Here is a 9,869-nt window from a genome sequence, read left to right as displayed (position 1 = left end):
TCGAATGTCCATTAATCAAATGAGTTACTGACACTCATTTAATTAACATCTAGCTCTAAGAGTAGTATCACTCAACTTCATTCTCATGTCGGACGAGGTCCACCTGCAGGGTTTACATAACAATCCTTATGAGCTATTCAAGGGGACATTATCAACCTAGATTACTAGGACACAGTTTCCTTCTATAATAAACAACACACCATATAAATAATATTATTTCCCATCTTATCGGGCCTATTTATCCAATTGAATAAATCTCACCTATTGATAAATTAAAGAAATAAATACTAAGTATATGTGTTTGTTATTATATCGGGATTAAGAGCACGCACTTCCATAATAATAGAGGTCATGTTCTTTTATGCAGTCAGAATAAAAAGAACAACCTCAAATGGTCCTGCTCAATACACTCATAGTGTATTAGTGTAATTTTATAGTCAAGATAAACTAATACCAAATTACACTATAACCATTCCAATGGTTTATCCCAATCCATCTTGGTTGTGAGCTACTATTTATAATTTATAAGGAACTGATAACATGTTCTTTTGTATGACACCACACATCATATTATTTACAATATAAATTAAATGGACAACTACATTTAACATAAATGCAAACATTTGACCAATGTGATTCTTATTTCAAAATAAATGTTCATACAAGAAGTTAGGCTTTTAGTATACATCATAACAATCTCCCACTTATACTAAAAGACTATGCTGCTATATATGGTGCCATACAACTGATTCTCATCCCCTCAACATGCCCATCAAAAGCTCTCACCGGAAGGGCCTTAGTGAAAGGATCTATCAAGTTATCTTCTGATGCAATCTTGGAGACAACAACTTCTCCTCGCTTTACGATGTCTTATATCAGGTGATATTTATCATCTCATCATCTCTCCCCCACACTTAAAACCTTGTCCATCTTAGCAATCTAACTCATCAAGAATTCAACCAAAACTCTCAATAAAAGAAAAATGACAAGCAAAGAGGGTCAAGAATTAGAATGCTTGATAAAAATGTTTCAAGAAAATTGTGGAGAAAGAAATGGAAAATATGTTGGAACAAAAATGACAAATATCTTTTATTTTCATGCATACATATGCCATTGTGATTTTGAAAAGAAACAAAGCAAGTTCTAGAGTTTCAATTGTTGTAAGTGCATGTCACACAAAAATTTGATAAAGTATAGGCTTAAAGTGGTCCTCTCTAGGTAATTTTTATACAATCAAGCTCAATCAATCAAAATAGAATCCACCACAATATTAACCAATATCATGTAAGTAGAGCATCCAATCATGTCTAATGACCTAAACCCGATGATCAAATTTAAGAAACTTTTACCATCTTAAAAATATTACTAGAAAATTCCCATGAAGAATTTATTCAAAATGGTACGCTATGTAAACTAAACAAAATGTAACATGTAGAAGTAAAATGCAAATGTAAAAAATGAAACTAAGGAAAATCGCACACAAAGAATTTATTAACAAAGCACGAATTAAAATGCAAAAGAAAGCAGAATGGGAACCAACTCCCCTTTAATTCCCGACAGTTAAAGAAGAGTTAAAAGAAGTATCCATGCCGGTAATGGAGTAATTGTGGTTCCAATCAAATCCTTCTTATTCATCATTTTTCCTTTCAAAATTCTTTCTGGAGGTCGAAGGCAGTTCAGTTCAAGCATCCACTCCGGAAGCTTATATTCTCCTACAATATCAATAAAAGACAATCTCTCCCACTCACATATGGTACGAGAAAAGAATAGGAAAATATTAGCCTTAGTAGAAAACGTATCAAATAATGAATCACATCTAATAAAATCAATGCATGGTACCTATATTAAATTTTCTAATGTATCACAAGAAATACTGACCTTGTCAAGTTGAAAGGTACCTAGAGTGGTGATTGTTACCTCCTTTTCATCAAGAAATGGCTCAGGCTCTAGTTTAGATGAATATACAACTTCATGTAGTTATTCTTGGGTTCTTACCTCCATAGCACAAGTCCCTACACTTACATCATCTATTCTTGGTGATTCTTGAGATAATACTTCCAGTAAGCAATCCCCTACACTTAAATCATCTTCTACATTTGCATCTGCATCATTCATGACATCTAAAGCAACAACATTAGTAGAATCAGAAATTTGAACAACTACATCATCATCACAAATAATACTAGAAAATTCTTGTGAAGTAATGGAAGTAGGGTCAGGCCTGACAAAATCTCTACTTTCCATCTCCCCACTGGAGTTTTGTGCTTGTAACTGGTTGATGGATGATGCAATTTGATCTAACTGATTTTGTATATTCTGTATCCTTGAGAATTGTTGCTCTTGATGTTCTTTCATTTGTTGCATAATCTCCTTAATTTTCCATGTTGACTCTTCAATTTGAGGAGCGTTCTGTTGAAAAGAATGTGGCATAAAAGATGTTGAAACCTCTTGATACCCATATGAATTTTGGTAGGTTGGATATGGCTCAATAATCCACCCAATTAGCATTTTCATACTTGAAATGTGAATAATCCACCCAATTAACATTATAAGCATTTGAAAATGACTCATACCTATTTTATTGATCCATAGTTGGGTAAAATTGATACTCAGGCTGAAAAAATTGATTCTCCATTCCACCTCCAAAATTCTGAAAATATGGATCCATGCTAAAGAAATCTCTTGTTCTTACACCACAACACTAAACTCAATGTTAAAAGATTCAAGAGCATAAAGTTTCAAACACATGAATTTATGAAAATTAAAAGAACTTGAACAATTCAGAAATAATCCAACATGAAAACATAAAAGATAAGCAATCAAATCAAGAAAGATGCTAACAAAATAAATCAATCAATGCACAATCCCAAAATACACACACACTACTAGTTATGTATCCCCGGCAACGAAGCCAAAATTTGACAGGGCCTTTCTCACATGTCACTAGGCTCTCCAAATTAATAAAGATTGACAACTCAACTAAACTTAAGATAACACATATAGTAAGGAGTCCCAAGTCATATTTTTCCAAGGATAACTAGTAAAAAGTATGTGTGTTAATTCTAGAATTGATTCAAATGGAATTCTTACATCATCAAGGTCTATTCGGCATTTCCTTTCAATTCTCATTTCAACTTGAATACATTTAATTCTCAAAAGTGCACTAGAATAATTTTAAATGGAATCAAAGAAATGTAGTTCTCATCTTACCATGATCCACTTCATCTCAACAAATTATCATCAATTAAGTTCAGTTTCTAATGCACCATTAAATCAAATCATTCAATTTCCATATCTTCAATTGCCAATCACAGTAACAAGGAAACTCAAAAGTTCTAACAAACTTGTAGGTACCGGAGTAACATCCAATTCACAATTGCAATCTAATCCAAAAATTAAACTCAAAAGCTCATTCACAATAACATTAAACAGAAATTAACAATCAAATTCACAAATTAAGCATTCAACAATTACATTCAATCTCAGCAACAATAGATGCAATGCAGTGAACAAGATTAGCTAACTAATTAACCAACATTAAATAACTTGTGTTAATCAGAACTTTTAATTTAAAACAGAATAAATTGCAAACACCTTAAGTAGCTGAACATGGGTTTGGATTACAGAAATCTAAAGGAATTTGAAAGTAAAGCTAAGAATTCAACAAAATTGTAAATCTAAGGAATTAGATCAATAGATCTGGGCAGATACAAGTAATGTAAAGAAAAGAAAACAATTGAAATGCATTCCACAACCAAATCCTGGAACAAAACCTCTCTTCTTTATCGTATCACTGATCTACTTCTGGGAACGCCCTTCGAGCATTCAGCAATGAAGATCTGAACTCACAACTCATTCAGGAGAAATCCAAAGCTACTGGGAACACCCTAACTAGCTCGGAATCACCTGAATTTATGAGCATCCAAAGAACAGAAGATATCTTGGAATCGCGAGGTGAAATCGAGGATGGAATGGAATCGGAAGTGCTGGGGAACGCCCTCTGACACCTCCGTTGGACGATGGCAGCACCAGATCGAGGAATGCCCTCAAAATTGTACTTGGATGTCGCTCACAATAGCAAGATCATGAAATGGAGAACACCCTCAATTCACGCTCTCTCCTTTGATTGCTGGTCGGCGGATCGTTTTAAGCTCACCGGAGATGGAGAGGTTTGATTCTCAGATCTGGAAGTGGAATGGGAGGCTTCGACATCACTGAAGAAGAAGGATGAATAGTGGATTTGTCACGAGGAATGTCGAGCTCCAAGGGCACTAAAGCTTCTCGCGGCTTTTAAACCCTTCTCAAATCTGATCGGACGGTCTAGAACATTTTAGATCTCATCTAATGGTTCAAACTTCTCAGATCAGGATCAAAAGCTTTGGATCATGATCGATGGCTGTGATGTACTTCCTCTTGGCTTGGATGGACCAGATTCTTGACGGATGGCTCAAATCTTCCAGATCTTCAATGGACGGTCCAAATCACTCCAAGACTTGATCATATTGTTTCGCCCTAAAGTTGATCTCAAATGTGGTCTGATCTGATCGGGTCCATGACCTTTTTGATGCCTACAAAATAATAATCAAATATTAGCATCAAATACCATGATAATAAATAAATTTACAATTAAGTCCAAGATCAAATGTAATTTGTGAAATGTAAAGTAAATATGAGTTTAAGTTATGAAAAGATCATTAAAAATATGCATTATGAATCCAGATAATGTAGTAAAATCGTGGTTATCAGGGAGCAAATAGAAAGACTATTTTTATTAATAAATCAATTTTGTCTGATGATTGCTTTTATTGATCTTTCATTACATATACTTAGATTAGGGGGCATAATGACCTAGGCATAATTTACACTTGACTAGTTAGACCTAGAGGTTTCAAAAGGAAAATTATATATCCAATTTCTTTGAAAGGCTTTGTCTAAAAGTGGTGGATGATCTCATACCCAAGAAGGCCTCGTGCCTCGCCACAGCCTGGAAGTCAATCTTTGAAATGAATATTTAATTGACGAATTGAAAAACCTGAGTCTAACTCAAATGTAAATTAAGCCTTAGATGATAACCTAAAATCAAAGATAAAATTAACCATCTCACAAAAATCCATAAGGTTCCTTGATTGATAACTTAGAAAAGGGAGAGATGGACTTAGGTAAAAAATTTAATTAATTAACCTAATTAACTATTTTTGTAATGCCTGAAAAATTCTCAAAGTAATTTTAGAAATATTCTATTATTTTTCTAAAATTTTAGAATATTTTTAAGGAATTTTTAGAATAGTCGAAGTAGCAAAATTAAATAAAAATATAAAATAGCCTATGCGGGAATCGAACCCGAGACCTATTAGACTCTACGCCTTATAGATGACGCTAGTAACCAAGGGGCCCCAGCAAGGGTGTGATGAAAGAAGAGGAGAATAATTATACTTAAAGTTGAGTTGGGGGTGTATTAATCACTTAATATAAATAGGAAAATTAAGTAGAGAGTTATTATTTTGGAACGATGCCTCTCCCTCAAACCCTCACCTGGCGCCTCCTTCTCTCCCGCACCCTCACGGCACGCCAAGCCCAAGGAAAACCTAGGGTTTCATCCCTAGGGTCGTAGGAACACTTTCCTGCGACAACTCCGGCACGAGAAGGAAGCATAGACACAAGAGGATCGCCGAAACGGTCATCGTCTCCGGAAATCTAGCGATCGGATTGAAAGGATATCTAGCGCAGGATGTAAGTAACCCCTTACCTACAGTATAAGTAGTTGATTGTATGTTTCTATGCCTTAGTTCACATTTATGTTCTCAGTTTAGACATATGCAGAATTAGAGCACACCAAGTGCTCGATAAAATGCCTAGAATAGTTAAATGCTACAGTAAGCATTTTAATAGCTCAGTTAAATGCCCTAGATGCATTTTAATTAGCAAATATAGCTTTGCTTCAGTGATATGGGACTACGGTCCAATGGGTGGGCTCCCACAGTCGCCTCTAGGTTCAGATAACCTAGTTCTGGGTTCAGATAACCTTGTAAAAAGCAAGATATGATAAATCAATTATAAACAGTATTTTACTTTATCAGTGGCACTGTACTGGACTTCAGATATCCTTGGGTTGGGCTCCCATAGTCGTCCCTAGGTTTAGATAACCTAGTACCCTACTAGATTCGGGACTTGCTACCTCGGGCCTAATTAGGGATGTGCGCACAGCAAGTACAGTTGTCGGGCCCATCAGCAGTATGTTTAGTATTTTTATCTATTTACGAAAATAGTTTTCAACTTCACAAAATAGATAAGTGAATTCAGTTTAGCTTCAGTTCAGTTTTCTATTGATATAGCAGATAGCTTTATGTTTAGTTCTTGATTGCCATGATTTACATGCTCATGTGCCATGTTTTAGCATTTCTAGTATGATTCTCAGCTTGCATATCAGCATAGCATCTTTTAAAAAGCATGATTTCTGTAAATGTATGTTTTTGTGAGGTAGATGGTTTCTTACTAAGCTCCCAAGCTTATAGTTGCATTCTTCCTTATACTGCAGATAAGGGTAAAGTAAAGATGGAATAGCGGAGGCTGGAGGCCATGCAATGAAGATGTGTGTGAGCAGGAACTTGGAATGAAGATCTTTGGGGAAGAACTAGCAAATTAAGAACTTAGTACTCTTATAGTATTACTTTTCTACACTCTTAGATGTTTAAATGTCTTGATTCATGAAAGTATGCACCAAGTTATGCTTAGATTGTTACTTGTCATGATAGTAGATAGCTAGCTATGAGTAATGGCATGCCCAGTAGTAGTGTTATGGTTGTAGTTGAATTTCTGAAAATTTCGTATGAGTTCGGGTCTGATTTATGTGGAAATCAAAAACCCAATCGATCAACCAATCGATTGAGCAGTCCTCAATTGATCAGCCGATCGATTGGAAGAAGTCCCCGGGTACAGAACGCTAGGGAGTCGATTAGCTGATCGATTGGGGAGCCCTCGATCGATCAGCCAATCTATCGAAACGCGATCTTTCGCGTACAGACAGTCGATGAGTCGATCAGCTGATCGATCGACTATAGATCGATCAGCCGATCGATCGGGAATTTAATTCCTACAAACAGAGAGCTTCTAAATTGATCATCGGATCGATTGGCCAGGCTGGATCGATCAGCTGATCAATCCAGACTTGACTCCGTGCACAGTAGCGAGTTGAGTCGATCAGTGGATCGATCAGCCAACTCCAATCGATTAGCCGATCGATTGGAACGTCTGATTTCAGCCATAAGTGTCTAACTCCAGTTTTTGATCAAATAGAAAGTTAAGCTCCCTTCTTTAGCATATGTACAATGTCAGAAGTGTATCCCGAATATAAATTTGTAAATAGCAGTGTGTTTTAATTAGTTCAGTTCATTTCCGCACAAAAATAGTTAGCATATTGTAACCCCCGGCTTTTTAGTTTAGTCAGTAGGAGGAGGGGCGTTACAGAGTGGTATCAGAGCAAGTTTCATACTTCCTCACACATACATCAGCATTGAACCTGTAGCTTCCAAGTAAGAATATCTCTCACTTTATTTTTGTTTTGTTTGCTTTCATGTTTAGAGATGACTAGAGCTTGTTTATATATGATAACATCTAACATGATAATAGTAGTTATGTACCTATGATTGTATTATTTATGCATGTCCTTTATTCTCTAGAAAATGGTACGAGGATGCCCAGCTAGAAAGACACCAGCTACTGAGTCCTAGCATGAGGCAGGCAGCTCAGTGCCTCCCCCAGACCTTGCAGCAGTAGTGGCTCAGTTACAGAAACAACTAGCTGAACAACAACAGGAGATAGCCATCCTAAGGGCTAATCAGCAGAACCCTCCCATTGTCACTCCAGAACCGAATTTAGCAACCCCAGTAGTGATAGAGGTTCCACCAGTCCAACCTGCAGCACCAGTAGCCCCAGCAGCAGGGGCAAGGAGAGAAGCTTACCTGATCCAGTGGCAGAAAATCAAGCCAGAGAATTTCTCAGACACCAGTGAACCATGGGATGCCCAAGCCTAGTTCAAAACACCGGAGAGTACGATGGAGCTTCTGGACTGGCCAGAACATGAGAAAGTGAAATGCGCCTCTTTGTGCCTGACAGGGGACGCACATATGTGGTGGGAGCGAATTAAAGTGAAGCGCCCAATGAACCAGATGACATGGGCCGACTTCGAGAGAGAATTCTTTGAGGAGTTCTTTCACATGCGGGTCACAAACCGCCACTACGACGAGTTCACTGAATTTCACGAAGGTAATCTCTCAGTTGAAGAGGCCGTGAAGAAATTCAACAGATTGACTCGTCTATGCCCTGAATTAGTCAGCACTGAAAGAGAACGAGTCCGGTTGATGCTCAAGATGTTAAGGCCAGAAATAGCAATGAATGTGGCTAGCGGCATTCATAGGCCGCAAACTACTGAAGAACTAGTAAGCAGTGCTCTAACCACTGAGCATTACCAGAACAGCATCAAACAGCAGAAGCAAGTCGTTTCAGAGTCTAAGGGCCAAGGAGGCTCAGGTACCCAGAAACACCAGGGCGACAGCTCTAACTGGAAAGGGAACTCCTGTAACACCCGTGGGGTTCCTAGCAAGTTCATATATTTTGTCATGGTTAGAAAGTAGGCTTTATGGGGGAATTTGCAAAAAAAAAAAAAAAAAAAAAAAAAAAAGAGAGATGACCAAGGTTTGAATCTTGGACCTTTTATTAGATACATGTATGTGATAACCATTAGACCAAGAGAAAGAATTGTTATAAAAGGAAGAGGCATAATAATTAAGAGTAAGGAAAGGCTCCCTTCATTGGTGAGAAAAGTTGGAGTTGCCTTCTTCCTCTCTAATGAAAAGAGGAGTTTTGCTTCCTCCCTTCATTATGGATGAGAAAAAGGAAAGGGAAGGCAAAATCCATGTTGTCTTCTTCCTCTCCTTTGGAATAAAAGGAGAAAGGAAAGAGAGAATTTCATTTTTTTCTCCTCCTCTCCACCGAAACCTCTCCCTCCTCCACACCATTGCCGAACCAAGCAAGAGGGTTTCCTCTTTAGGAAGGCTCCACAAGCAAGGGTTCTTCTCCTAAGTAAATCAAACACAAGGATGTAAGTATCCCCTCACCTGTGGTACAAGTTGTTTACGAAATTTCCGTAAGGTTAGAATGCTTGAGAAAAAAAAAAGAAAAAGAAACCTATGCTCATGGATCTCATTATGTTATGATATGGACTTAGTTAGAGATTTATGTTGGATGTTGTTTAGAGCTTGATCTCTTTCTTTATATGTTTCGGCCATGAATATTCTAGGGCTTTAAGAAGCTTAAAACCTAATCTAAAATGCTTATAGATTCCCTTATGATATGATAAGAACTTGGCTAGGTATTCATGTTTGTATGTTACTTGGAAATTTATTTTCCTTTCCTTGAAGGTTCGGCCATGATAGATTTAGGGTTCCAAGAAGCTTAAAACCTAATCTAACATGCTTATAGATTCCCTTATGATATGATAAGAACTTGGCTAGGCATTCATGTTTGTATGTTGCTTGGAAATTTATTTTCCTTTCCTTGGAGGTTCGGCCATGATAGATTTAGGGTTTCAAGAAGCTTAAAACCTAATCTAACATGCTTATAGATTCCCTTATGATATGATAAGAACTTGGCTAGGTATTCATGTTTGTATGTTGCTTGGAAATTTATTTTCCTTTCCTTGAAGGTTCGGCCATGATAGATTTAGGGTTTCAAGAAGCTTAAAATCTAATCTAACATGCTTATAAATTCCCTTATGATATGATAAGAACTTGGCTAGGTATTCATGTTTGTAGGTTGCTTGGAAATTTATTTTCCTTTCCTTGGAGGTTCGGCCATGATAGATTTAGGGTTTC

This window comes from Zingiber officinale, chromosome 1A (assembly GCF_018446385.1).
Source record: "Zingiber officinale cultivar Zhangliang chromosome 1A, Zo_v1.1, whole genome shotgun sequence".
Classification (NCBI taxonomy): domain Eukaryota; kingdom Viridiplantae; phylum Streptophyta; class Magnoliopsida; order Zingiberales; family Zingiberaceae; genus Zingiber; species Zingiber officinale.
This window is presented reverse-complemented; position numbering follows the sequence as displayed.